Genomic DNA, 15,183 nt, shown 5'->3' on the forward strand with positions numbered 1-15,183 from the left:
CCTGCTGGAGCAGCAACCTGCTGGTAGACTGTGATTATACGGAATTACTAAAATCTCAATCAATTTTATATACGCTATTAACACTTGCTGTGCTGCCAATATTTTTTATTGAGCTGTACTGGTTACAGCTCTGGATAATGTCTTCAAAGTAATACTGCGGTTATTTATCAAAGTGCAAATCTGGGGCAATGAAATAAACAGCACCAAATTGCCCCCCAAGAAATACATATATTTGCTATTTTAATCGTTTTATGGGTATTTCAGGTCGATGACATGGAGCATCATTAGTACAAAAATTATAAATATTTCTTGTACAGGTATGGAATTTGTTATCTGTAATGTTGGGGTTCTGCAGATAACAGATCTTTAGGTAATGCGTATTGGTGCAATATGGCTACAGAAACATTTGATCATTAATAAAACGAGATTGCATTATTTCGCAGTTGTAATAATGCCGTTGGCATTGTATTTATGCTATAGTAAAAGTTGGTTAAAATATTAAAGTTATTAGTATTGCTGATTTTGGAGCCTTCAAGATAACAGGCTTCCAGATCACAGTTGTCATGCTGGTTATTTATTCTTACTTTGCAATAGACAAAGATTTTTTTAATACAAAGTAAATTCATGAAAGCAGAGCTGACAATCTAAACCTGTCTGAAAGAGTTTTGGTGTCCTGCTCAAAAGACATGGGAGTAAAAGTCAAACTGCTCTGCATCCCAGTCCTTTAACCACAGAACCAAAATTGGTTTGCTTTCAGCCGTTAGCAAGTTACTGGGGAAAATAAACACTGACACAGAGCAACTATGCAACTAATTAGCTAATTTTTGCCCCAATATGTGCTTTTTGTTTCAAAAATGACATGCAACTTATAGAGCAAATATGGCAAAGTTCCCCATGCTAATCCTGTGTCCTGTATTTTTGCAATCGCACCTGGACATATGAATGGAGATAAATGAATTTGCACTTCCGATATAGTTTTCTATTCTAATATAATGGCAGCAACTTTATATCTGGTAAATCTTCATCCAAATATTCCAGAATTTATGTTATTTTGTCATTTTCTACTAAATTTTCATAGCATGTTGTACTGAAATATCCTCTGTGCTACAGCTGATCTTACTTTATGGGGGGCTTTATATATGTTACATGGTAATCACAGCATTCTGTATAACACAGATTTAAGGTCTCGGCATTCAGGCAACACATTTAATACATTTTTTAAATGTTAGTGCCATTCTGATTGGATAACCACTACATATATATAAATTAAATAGCTTTCACACCACTGTGCAGTCATTGATATATCCCTTATGGGGACAGGGGTATAGAACCATGAGCATTGGTAGATTATAAAGAAATGGAGTGGCTTTCAGAACCATGTGCTAGCTGATCAATCAAGTAGAAGCATACAGGTCAGGTAAGGCTTTTTTGAATAAACGCATTTATGTTTACCAAGAGTGTTCCTAATATAGTTTGTGCTTTGTTGTATATACATTCTATATAATAGGTGATTGCAGAGGATCAGCATCCTGCATAGAACCTATACAGTAGTTCTGCATAATTTTTATATCATCAGCAAAAATAGAAATGCTACTTTCAATGCCCACCTCCAGGTCATTAATAAACAAGTTGAAAAGCAAAGGACCAAGTACTAAGCCTCGCTGAACGCTGCTAACAACACTGTCTCACTTAAAAATGTTACATTTACCTTCATTCTTTGTAATCTATCTTTTAGCCAGTTATCTATTCAGGTACAAACGCTATGTACCAGGCCAACATTCCTTAATTTAACCAGTAACCTTCTGTGTGGCACTGTATCAAATGCTTTAGCAAAGTCTAAGTAGATCACATCCACTGCCATCCCACAATCAAGGTCCCTGCTCACTTTCTCAAAAAAGAAATTAATTTAGTCTGGCAAGATCTATTACGCATAAAACAATGCTAGCACAACTCATAGTATTATGATTTGCTATGAAGTATCTTATCCTTTATTAACCCTTCAAAAAGCTTTCCTATCTCTGATGTCAGACAAATTGGCCTATAGTTTTGAGATTGAGAACGGGATCCCTTTTTTAATATCGGCACCACATTAGCAATACAGTGCTCAGTCTCAGAATAAAAGGATATATGTGTTGAATGTAATATATACATATACATTTTATATGATGGGTGCTTGGCTAGTATTTGTTTTTTGATACATTAAGATGTTTCTCTTGCATTTGTTGATGGGCAACTCTTCAGCCAGATAATCTCCCTGAGAGGTGGTAATTCCAATGTTCTGAAATATTATCCCCAACTTGCACATGAGGTTTTGGTTTTGACATGTCTGAAGCAATCTTGGTGCGTGCAACTCTGTGTACGGCAGCAATTAATTTGGAATAGCGGGGAGAGAGATGACGATTTGCATCCAAAATTGCATTTTGAACATTGGACTGCATTCAGAAATTACCCTTCTTGAGTTGAAATTACGTAAGTCACTAAATATGAGCAGTCATTAGTGTTTCTGGTTACAAACTAGTTACTGGATTTATGCAACATTTTCATTTAGAACCACAAAACAGGTGGTAAGAGTACATGCATGGAAGAGCAAACGCAATGAATTTCTCCTGCAGTTGGGAGGTCACAATGATCCCAACTAAGGGAAGGTGTCAGAAGTGGTATGTGCCTGGAGCCCCCTTACCTTTGCACCCTAGGCACATGCCTCTTCTGCCCTGCTCTTTCATACCTCCCAAATGTCCCTTTTTTTGTTGGACAATTCTGATTTTGACAGCTTAGCCGGAAGTCCCGGATTGTTGCTGAAAAGTCCAGAGTTTCTCTTTGATCTCCTGTAAAGACAACAGAAAAACATATAAAGTTTGTGAAATTTTATTAAATAAGAGGCTTTTTGGCAGAGAGCCCAGAACACTCAGCACCTGTACTTAGATAGATTTGTAACTATTTAAGATAAACAGTAATGATCTACAGGTCGATTAAAGCAGCATAAAGACATTGGAGTATATTTATCAAAGAGTGAAGTTAGACATCAACCTTAGTCCGCTAGAGTGAAATTCCGCCACTCTCCATTCATTTCTACGGGATTTTGAAAGTCGTATTTATCAAAAGTTGAACTTTCACTTTCACCCATTGATAAATTCTTTTTTAAAAAAATCCCACAGAAATGAATGGAAAGTGGCGGAATTTTATTCTAGAGGACTGCGGCGATCTGTAACCTCACTCTTCGATAAATATACCCCATTGTGCGTAGGTCGACCCGAATCCGCCCGACCAGAGGGCTTTGGGCCGGCCCACACATGACTAATAAGTAGCTCTCTTGGCAGAACTGAAGCTTTCAGCTTAAAGGGCAATTTCACCTTCAGTAACACAACTGTAATAACACTTAAAACATGACCCTAAAACCCCCAAAAATGTCTTCAAATGTTCCATAACCTGCCAAATTTTGCAAATTGGACATGGTATTTAGGGGATGTGACCATAAATTGGGAGTGGTCAAAAAATGTTGCTGCACTACACGTGCCACATCTTTTTGTCTCTCTTTCCTTTTTTTTAAATGTTGGAAGGTATTTCGTTAGTGCTCATTGTGGGAGCAATTGGGCCCCTCTGCCTGCTGCACTCTGCACAAGATAGGGGCAGGTAGGGAGTGGATCAAAGTGACTCCTATGTGCCTCCCCTGGCCCGTCTCTTTTAGATTATGCTGATGGATCCAAAGGCCATGTTGCAGGTGGTTTTGCAGCCAGCCGAACACAGTGTGCAAAGTTTAAAAAACATCCAATTGCAGTCACTTCACTTTGTATGCTGCATTCGGTTTTTCAGATGAGACCTATAGTGTATAGTGCAAGCAGCAAGTATCATAATATGCAGACCTAGCTCACACTGGGCTCTTTAAAGATGGTTTACAGTCTATACCACACAGGTTACAATAAAATGTATATATTTTTTATCAGCTCTTTCAATAGCAACTACACATACAAATAACTATAGAACAGTAGAATTAGATATTTTCATCCTGCAAAAATCTGTTTTTTGGTTGAGCTCCCCTTTAAGACATCAGTAAAGTTCATGTTGGACTAAAACAGGTCATGTCCTCGAACCTTTATTAATATCATCATTTATATGGTGTCAACACATTTTTCATAACCTTTGTCTTAGTTTTATTACTCTCTGAAGCTCACAATCTAATTTTTCTAGCACATTCAAATCTAGGATCAGTTTAATAAGTAGCCAATAAACCTAACAGTATGTATTTGGATGGCAGTAAGAGACTAGAGCACCCAGAGGGAAGGGCATGATAGAAGATGTGAACTCTATGATATTTTGATTAACATTGAAGACTGAATGATAATGGCAGGGGCGTAACAACCGGGCTTGCCCGCCAGAAAAATATTCGGAGTGCCCAGTGCACATAGGTGCTCCTGCATTAACCTTCCCCGCTGAGGCACGAGTGCACCAATCTAAGGAAATAGAAAGCAGCTGGGGGGGGGGGGTTTCAATGCTATAGAGGAAACAGACCCTGCTGTCTGGGCCCCCATTTTCCCCGGACCCCCCCTGCAACTGCGGAGTCTGCATCCTCTGTAGTTACGCCAGTGGATAATGGGAAAAGAACAGAGACAGAGACCTGGAAGGGGATAATACATATAAAAAATTAAGGGTGAGATCCACACACACACACACACACACACATATGGGGGAGGGAGACAGGAAAGCTGTATATAGGTGCAAATATATACAGCGAAACCTGAATTTTACATTGTTGTTTTGTGGTCCCACCTATATATTATGTATTATACATTTCCCTGATTTTACATTTTCCTGGATTTTACATCATTTTATTCTGGTCCACTGAAAAATGTAAAATGGGGTTCTACTGTAGTCGTATGAAACAAAGGTCTGTTTGATTTTCGGACGGTCTGTGGATTCAGAATAATAGTCCCAACATTTTTCATACCAGTGCGATCGGTCGTAGTTGTAGTCGATCGGACAGGTTAGAAGATTTCTGTCAGCTAATGAGAATATCTCTGCGTGTATTGCCTCTGATGATATCAATGGGTCATTACTACTGTATTTGTTGAACATAACTTTCATACAATTGCTGCCTGTCGATTAATGGCCAAAACATGGTCTGATTTGTTCCTTTTTCTACGTTACTTAATCTGAATGGTTAGTTGTTGATCTTTACATTGAAAGGAAGATCAATATCCAAATGTTCGTCGTACAAAGAATAAAATCTGCATGTCTATGGCCATCTTAAAATTTATATATATATATATATATATATATATATATATATATATATATATATATATATATATATATATATATATATATATATATATATATATATAGCTGCCCCTGTGCAAGGAAATATGTTAGATATCAATGAAAAATAAGCCAGCACCAAGGGTCTTATTGTGAAAAAATAAATATATTAGTTACATGGTATGTATAACCAACGTTTCTGTTTCCATGTAACTAATATATTTATTTTTTCACAATAAGACCCTTGGTGCTTGCTTATTTTTCATATATATATATATATATTCTGACCAGCACCTGGGTCTCGACTCCAGTAAGTGTGTGCCACAGCCCTTCCACATATATCTATATAGATATATATATATATATATATATATATATATATATATATATATATATAGTTTTACAGGAGCAGTGACAAGCTCCATGTTGTAGCTCCCACCATTCCCATCTATAGTCAGGTGATCCCACTGGTGTCTAATAAAAGGGCAGCCAAGTTTGGGAGTTTTACTTTGAAAGCAGCTAGTAAGTTGCAAGTAAAACTTAGTCCCTTTGTAAAATGTATAATGAAGCAATAGAATTCTTAATAAATCAGATGAAAATTGAGCATAGGACTGGCCAGATATGGGATGACTTTGACGTAGTTGGCCAGCTTAAGTATATTGCAATATATGGACAAACAATCCCTGTGTTGTTTAAAGGGTAAGGCAATTTTTAGTAGCAGTATGCACAAAATGTCGCTGTCTTAAATATATTGATGGTGGGTTGAGTGCAGAGGACCTCTTGTATATGTGTATATATATATATATATATATATATATATATATATATATATATATATCGAAACAGCATAAGTCCGCACTCATAATGATGGCTCACGTTTAGGAGTCGAAACTTTGAATAAATGAATTTTTTTTTATCAGAAGACCTATGAGTGCGGACTTTTGCTGTCTTGATATTATGATTGATTGTTCAGCACCTAAGCAGTTTTCAGTATTCTGAGTGCACCAATCTGTTTGTATATATATATATATATATATATATATATATATATATATATATTGAAGGGGTTTCATTTGAAGAGGTTTAAAATTTAGACTTTGGTCTTCTTTTCAACCCGACTATTTGTCATTTCTTATATCAGCATAGAGGAGGCAACAAAGTGACCCACAGTGGCAAATTTAAACCTGGGCAGATGGAACAGCACTTACTGATCCACAGCAGCCCATCCAACAATCAACTTACACAGATAGAATGTTACCTTTTCATATAGCTAATTTGCCCATTTAGCTATCTACAAATTAGTTACCCTGAAGAGAAATGAAATGAAACCATTATTAACCCCAGATTTGCAAAAATAACTGGCTGATTCCTTCAAGCCACATTGCTACTATTTATTTATTCAGTTCAGTTCAGCACTTAAACGGTTATGCAGATTTTTTTTCTCAGGAGGACAAGTTCCTAAATACATGGGCACAGCTCGGCATGTTCATTTTCAGACTAGTACACGGTGAGTGGATATAATTATAGGTGCCTGCTTTGCGTTCATGATAACCAACCATTTGGGCAGTCCCATCGGGAAATCATTGCCTTACAAACGCATTTCAAGCACATCCATATTCTCTTGTCTGGCTGAGTTCTTGTCCATCTGTTTCAATGGCCCCATGCCCGCTCAGCAAGTCATTCACATCATTGCCCTAGGGCACCAATGCCACTTAACAATGGCTGTAGATAGCCAGCCTCATTTGCAGTGCTAATGCCATTCCGTTTCCAAGAGGCAGGTCTTTCTGTGCCAAAATAGGCAGCTGGCACCTTGTGTTCTTTTCCTATGGAAACAACCATTCAAGAGCCATAAACCTGCTCCCTATTTGTCGCCTGATTCTTTAATGAGCGTTTTACTCATGAAAAAGTACCTTACCAAGATGGATGGTTCCCCACTGTGACTATAATAGCTGTTCCAGTAAATATTTTTTAAGGGAAAGCTCACAGCATTGCTACAGGGTGACTGGGTCCCTCAGCAAGATGGCTTTTGGCACCAGTGTCTGTGCAGAAATTGCACTTAAGCTGAAGAAACATAAAAAACCACACAGGCTTAAAGGGCTAGTTCTGTTTGGGACAGTGACATGCTGACAGAACTGCAGAAAGAACACATTCTTTAATCAATGTTTCAGTTTCTTAAATCATAAATATTTAAAAGGATGTGTGTGATATTAATGTTATTGAAGGGATGCTCGAGATTTTTTTTTCTACACTGTGTCACATACATATAAATTAAAAATCAATTCATAGTCATGTCTGCAAATCTTTCCCAAACAGAAGGCAAGAGGGCTTGTTTACAAACACAGACACGCAGACATGCAGTCACACTACATGGAAACGATGGTTGAATGTATTCATCAAAGTTACTTGCATCCGAACATGCTCCTTGCACTTCCTTATAGTTGCGCCAGTCACTACTTCGTCCGTCCCATCATTGCACACAAACATCATATAAATGCAGATCAAAATCCTGACTGACAATTGAAAACGCAACTTGCTTCTGATTAAGCAAAATGCACACACACACAATTGCCCTTGTATTAAAGCACTAGGCCACCCTGCAATTAAGATTTTTGCTGTTTTAGAGAGAAATATTGTTTACAGTATTTGGGACATATTTGTAACCATGTGGGCATGGTCTAAATGTTTTAGGTATGATCTGATGTTTTCTTTCTGTAAACATTTCACCTGCAGCCCGGTAATTTGCACACAAATTGATGTTAAAGGGGAAGTAAAGTCTAAAATAGAGGCTAGGCTAGAAATGCTGTATTTTGTATACTAAACATAAACATGTACTGCACCACAAGCATAATCAAACAAATGATTCATGATTGGCCACAAGGGTCACCATCTTGTAACATTGTTAAAGGAAAACTACACCCCCACCACTTAAGCAACAGCTAGTTTATATCACATTAAGTGACATATTAAAGAATCTTACCAATCTGGTCTATATATTTAAGTAAATCTTGTCCTTTTACATCTCTTGCCTTGAGCCACCATTGCATGAGGGTCTGTGTGCTGCCTCAGAGATCACCTGACCAGAAATACTACAACTCTAACTGTAACAGGAAGAAGTGTTGAAGCAAAAGACAGAACTCTGTCTGTTAATTGGCTCATGTGACCTAACAAGTATTGTTTGTGGGTTTGTTTGTGTGTACAGTGAATCATTCGATCCTAGGTGGTGGCCCTTATTTTTTAAAATGGCAATTTTCTATTTATGATTACCCAATTGCACATACTACTAAAAAGTATATTTTTATGAAAATGGTTTATTTACATGAAGCAGTGTTTTACATATGAGCTGTTTTATGCATTATATTTTTATAGAGACCTATATTGTTGTGGGGTATAGTTTTCCTTTAAACATCTTTGCAAGACCTAGACTGTGCACATTCTCAGTGTGGTCTGGGTTGCTTAGGGATTTTGGGATTTTATTTCTTTGCCTTTAACTATTGAAAATGCCTTGAACAATCCTGAAATTATCTCAGATACAAGCAGCATTAGGCTGTGGGGTGTGATCTAGAGAATGGCCAGGGGCAGAACAGAGAATCTTTTGGGCATAAAGGGAACCCCACCAAGAGGCACCTGAAAAAAACCCATGTTGGTTTTATTACAGAGAGAAGGAAATAGGTTTTAAAATTTTTAATTAGCGACGGCTTCGCCACACTTCGCCACACTTCGCCAGGCGTAGTTTTACCAGGGCTGCTCAAATTCACTAAAATCCAAAGTTGCGCTCAGGGAGGCGAAAGGTTGCGTTAGCGTTTATTCATCAAGCAAAGTGAAGTTACGCTAGCGATGCCTAATTTGCATACGGTGCCAAGTTAAAGTACAATGGACGTATATGTAGCAGCAAATACATTACACTACACAAGCCTGGGAAGCTTCATAAAATAAAATAGAGTTGTTATTTTGCCCTACACATGTGCCCACTGTATAGTTTAGGTGCCATATGTTAGGATATGTAGGGAGGAAGGAGGGTACCCCCAAAAAATTTACGATCTTTTTCACCCTATCACCCTTAAAAAAGTAAAAGACGCCAGCATTTTTTGGGACTTAGAAAAAATGTAAACTTGTTTTGAAGCAAGTCCTGTATATATGTTGAAATGACGTCACTTCCCGTGTGCAGCATTAATAATAGAATTAGCATTTGATTCACTTGGCGCAAGCCAGTTGCAGGTTTTGACACAAACTTTTATGGAAATCTTGTAATTACCTCCATGCCCAGGCTGTTGGTAGTTCTGGGGTTCCCTATGTCCATGCTTGCTCATCAGGGCAGAATCTTAACCACACATTACATTCCCTGTGGTCTTGTTGCTTTGATGTTGTGAGTGTTGTTGTGGTGGATTAGCAACTATATCTGCTGAATCCATATTTAAGGATCTGTAGTAGAAACTGTGTGGTCTGTTTATTCCAAGCCAAGTGCTGATTTAACATAAAACAAGAATCTAAATGGCCCCATCACTCTATAGTACTACACATACAGTATTAAAAGAGTAGGAGATGTCATATTTATGAAAGTGAGATTTTTTTAAGTCAGGTGTTTTTTTAGGGTTTTTAAAGAACACAAGCCTCACCTCAAAAAATTTCCAACATACCCACAGTTCCTCTCTATGTGACAATGAACAGTTAATATGACTTAGGCTCTACACTAGTCATTCAATTTTTATGGATACAAGAAACCTAAAAGAAATCCACTACGCCACCAACTCCGGCAGAATGGATAGGCAAGGTTAATGAATTAGCAAAATTTGAGGAATTATCTACATTCACAGAAAAACAACATTCTAACTTTAGGGATACATGGCTGAGTTGGTACTTATACAGGGACACTGCAGACTATAGGCAACTTCTGACCCCCTAAACTCATATTACATTGATCGACTTTAGAGGTCTCCTTATCCTGTATAATGGGCATTATTGCATGTTGTTACAATGTTCTACCCCTTCTACCCGTGTAGATTTGAGGGGACTGTAATTGATCCTATATTACCTTTATGTAATGCTTTGTTTAAAAATGATGCCTGAGTGGTGATATTTTTCTTTAATATTATTGTTTCCCCCCTTGCTTGCTTCCCCCACCCCCCCCCCTTCTTTCTTTCTGTACCCCCCCCTTTCCTCCTTTTTTGAATACAATAAAAATCATTATACGAAACAAAAAGAAACCTAAAAGGTAAATACTGTACAGGAGGCTTTATTTTTAGATAGGACTGGAGTCCAATGTACAATTCCAGACACTGCCCTTTCTACAGAGAGTTTGAATGTTCATCCAGGTCTGGACTGGGAGTCAAAATAGGCCCTGGTGTTCCAAGTACACAGAGGCCAAAATAGTCCTCCACTAGCCCTTTAAATAGTGGCTGTCTATGGGATCTTACAGCAGCCCATAGACGCTGTTGTCTTTTTTTTTTGGGTAGCCGGTTTCCCCCATACATTTTCTAACATATGGAACATTATCTATACAGTGGGCTCATGTGTAGGCCATTATATTAACTCTAATGCCTTTATTAAGGTTCCCTGGACTTGTGTAATTAACAGTGGAAATGGAATGTTTTTGTTGCAACACATAACATAAAGACATCCATTCAACTTTAAACTTTCCGCAGTATGCAAATTAACCGGAGCGCAAGACCTCGAGCGAATTTGTGCTAGGCAGAAATGAACGCTATGGCATCTTCGCTTTGAATTTGTTTGCATTTGTCGAAGTAAGGCTAGTGAAAAGTCGCCCACAACAAAACTCAGCATTTTAGTGAATTAGTGTTGTCCAAGCGAGTTTTCGCCTGGCGAAGTGTAGCGATGGGTGCTAAGCAGTCGCTGACAACTTTTCGCCGGTTAGTGAATCTGCCCCTTAGACTGTAAGCTCCACTATGGCTGGGACTGATGTGATTCTTCACTCTGTTTGTATATTCTCTGTATGAATTTGCACTTTATTACCTAGGAGGCAAATATTTCCTATATGTTTCAGCTATGATTACTGCTGCACACTACCAAAGCTATCAATCAGATGCTTTTTTTTTCATCTGCTAACTGGTTGCTCGGGGCTACTATAATCTGGGTAAAAATGATCATTATCTTTCAAAATGGCCCCATTATTGGGGCTCCCTATAGATCTGCTATAATCCCTGTTTAATGTTTTAAATGAGGGGTGGCCATATTCTAGCAGTACCCTGCCAGAAGCACTGTTGGAGGGTGGATATCCAATTGCAACCCTACATTCAAGCAAGCGCAGACAGGCTTCAGTTCCCTATCAGGTCCACCCAGTTGCTGATTAGTTTCTATCCTACAGTGCAGTGAGCTGAGTGCCGCTGAACAGCCTGGGAAAGGAGGCACCAGGAATCGGAACAGACGGTGGGACTAGTAGGCTTTTTGAAGAAATTATCAATAAAGCATTCTGAAACTTTTAAACACATTAATTATATATTTAAAAAGGACAGTGCATTGGCACATTCTTGCTTTTTAGATAATATGTCTCCTTTAAAATAACATTACTACAATAGAGGCAGGAAGACCTGTTTTGTAAGATCTTAGCAATGCATCCCACTGTGGTAACCAATATCAAGGCCTGGTTTCACTGCTACAATGATGTGAAATAATAGGCGAATTGTATGAAAACAGATGCCTTATGGCTACATACCAAATAACAGTATTACATTTTTTTATGGGGCATAATAAATCAAAAGAACAGAGGTAATCAGAAGCAAATGCAGAAGAGATTACTTTCATTGCCATTAGCCTTGTCACAAGCCATAAAATGGTTAAATCCAAAGCGCAGGTTTTGGCAGAAAACAAAACCAGTTTACTTGTGTTCTCTGGGCAGGTGTGAATAATCAGTTACATTATCCTTTCTACTTCTCGGGGGAATATTTTCTACTGCAGAGTAAATAACTACATAGAAACACTACCTTACTTTTAAAACTCAAGGCAATTATTAAATGCTGTGCTGAAATATGGGCCTTTAGATTTTTTTTAGATATTTCCTGGGAGATTAATTCTAGAGGCTGTTTCTTTGCCGTCTTGCTGCAAATCTACAATGCATTTAACTGTTTGCTTCCAATGAATAGAGAAACAATTTGGACACCCACTTGGAAATAGCACCAGCATAATGATTTCTAAGCTGATAAATGGGTGAATTTGGGTCAATTAAGCGGTGTTATGGCATAACATGACAAGCTGTCACACGCTGCGCTTGTGTTATTTTTTTTTGTCTGAAGGTGCTTTTTTCAGAGCTGGTGTACCATTTAGTCAACATGTATCTGGAAGCAATGCCAAAATTCTGCTGTAGGGGACATGATGGTCTATTTGAGTTTTCTGTTTGCATGACTTGAATTGATTTTCCTGTGTGACAATTTGTTGACTTGCTTAACATCCTCACTGTGCAGTGTGCGCATTTAACAAGTAGGAAAGAGCAAAAGATATTTAAAGCAAATTGCCTGCGTATCTCCATTGACAAAAAACACCTGAACCTCATTAACTGGTCGGACTCAGTTGGTCCTGTTGGCTCAGATCAGTTTTTCTCTGCAGTTCAGGAAAGTTCTGAGCAAAAATAAGGCCATTTTAACCCTTAAATGATAGATGACATGTAGGTAATAAACAAGTTTATAGACACACGTAATAGAATAATGCATTTGCACTAGAAACCATTCAACTGATATAAGTCAACACTGGCAGGTTGTACTGTTCGGGCTCTTATAGAAGGGAATCCTTTTATGCAGGATTCGGTGCATTCATATTCTCAAGTTCTGCACACTGTTTCCCTTTAAGTCCTTCATTGCCTGTTGAAATAAAAATTGCCAGCGTTTAATAATGTTCCCTTCCTTCCTTCCTTTCCTTTCCTTCCCTTTCTTTCTCTCACCTATCTTTCTCTCAATAGTTTGCAATGTTCGCTGTTTAAAGGAGTAATTCACTTTTAAAGGGTTGGTTCACCTTTAAGTTCACTTTTTCTATATTACAGAATGGCCAATGCAATGCAACTTTTCATTGGGTCTTTATTGTTTATTTTGTATAGTTTTTGAATTATTTGCCCTTTTCTCCTAACTTTCCAGATTTCAAATGGGGGTTCTGATCCCTTCTTAAAAAGCAAATATTCTGTAAGGCTACACATTTATTGTTACTCTTTATTACTCATCTTTCTCTTCAGGCCCTCTGCTATTCATATTCCAGTCTCTTTTTAAATTTAATGCAGGGTTGAGAAAACCAGTTGGATGACTGGTGAAACGTCTTCATGAAAAACACAGCAAGTCCAGTTGATTTGACTTATTTCTACAGATATACCATGACATGGATAAATGAGAATCTTCAGAATATCACTCTCTACATTATACTAAAAGTTAACTGAAAGGGGAACAGCCCCTTTAAGTTAACTTTATCATAGAATGTCCTATTCTTAACAAATTTCCAATTGATCTTCAATCTTTATAGTTTGTTTAAATGATTTGATGACTTCTTCAACCTCTTTCCTGCTTTCAGATGGTGGTCACTGACCCTGACTACAAAATTTTTGTTATTGTTACATTTTAATATTTCTATTTCTATTCAGACTTTAGTCTATTCTTATTCCAGTCTCTCATTACAAATCACTGCCTAGTTGTTAGATTAAACTGGACCCTTGCAACGAGAGCTGTTAAAATTCCATATTGAAGACTATAAAAAATGTAAAATATAAAAAATATTGAAAATATAAAAAAAGTAAGACTAATTACAAATTAGTAATATCACCATCTACATCATAATAAAACTAATTCAGTGAGAAGCTTGTACAATCCATATTGGGCAGCATTTTATTAAGATAATACATACATGCTGGTAAAAGACTCCAGAGAGGACAGCACAAACACTGCAATAAAAAAGGATTTTTCCTTCAAAGAAGATGTTTTACTATTTCCAGGAAAGAAATAATTGGCAGGTTATGTTTTTTCTTTGTTTGCCCATGCAAAAATTGTCATTATTTTAATGAAATCTTTTTTTGGTGCGATTGCATTATTGTTAGCAGACTTGGCATGGTCATATGGCAGGCTGCCAAGGTAAAGTCACAGTAAATGGAGCAGAACATGTTTTTATTTGTTTGGGGTTTTTTTGTATTTAAATTGTAAAAACTTTCTTTAACTGTCAGAGGAAGCCCTCCAGCAAATCAAATCTCATTTATCTGTCTTAGTTCTATATACGATATATATACCAATGAAACCCCCTGATTTTTAGTGCTTGGGTGCTATTCTCATGTCTACCACTAGGTCTAGGTATAATACAATGGGAAGGGGAGAAACAATAGCTGTCTCCAAGCAGTTCTATCCTGAAGTGCTGGCTCCTTCTCAAAGCTCAGATCAGGCACAATGCACTGAGATAGCTGCCTCATCAATATTACAGCTAAGAAAATACATATATTGGTTCAAGAATAAAATAGGTAGAGGGAATTACTTGCAATGTAAGCAGTGTAATTTAGAAATAAAAAGTAAACCATGAATCCCTTTAAGAAATATATTTTGACTATTTTCCTTACTGCAGTAGCAATTATATCCACTTCTACAGCCCCATGGTGCACACTGTGCATGAATGTCACTCTCAGAGAAAATTTGCACCTGGGCAGTAACCCATGGCAACCTATAAAATGTTTGCTTTCAGTGCTCTGCAGGAAAATTAAATGACATGGTTAACACACTCAAAGAGTCTTCCTAGATCAGGGGTCTCCAACCTTTTTTGCCCGTGAGCCACATTTAAATGTAAAAATAAGTTGGAGAGAAACACAATCATGCAAAAAGTTCCTATGGGTGCAAAATATGGGATGTAATTGGCTGTTTGGTAGCCCCCATGTTGACTGGCAGCCTACAGGAGGCTCTGTTTGGCAGTGCACCTGGTTTTTATACAACCAAAACTTGCCTCCAAGCCTGGAATTCAAAAATAAGC

At 37.6% G+C, this 15,183-nt stretch overlaps 1 long non-coding RNA gene across 1 annotated transcript in view; it reads right to left on the minus strand.

Annotated features, from left to right (window-relative positions):
- Positions 1-2,109: 2,109 nt before the first annotated feature.
- The window catches only part of LOC121395556, a 41,024-nt gene continuing 27,950 nt past the window's right edge, over positions 2,110-15,183 (minus strand). The window contains exon 3 of the long non-coding RNA XR_005962548.1: positions 2,110-2,825. This is a non-coding gene — a long non-coding RNA (uncharacterized LOC121395556). The remainder of the gene's footprint in view (positions 2,826-15,183) is intronic.

The sequence above is a fragment of the Xenopus laevis genome, chromosome 7L (assembly GCF_017654675.1).
Source record: "Xenopus laevis strain J_2021 chromosome 7L, Xenopus_laevis_v10.1, whole genome shotgun sequence".
Taxonomy (NCBI): Eukaryota; Metazoa; Chordata; class Amphibia; order Anura; family Pipidae; genus Xenopus; species Xenopus laevis.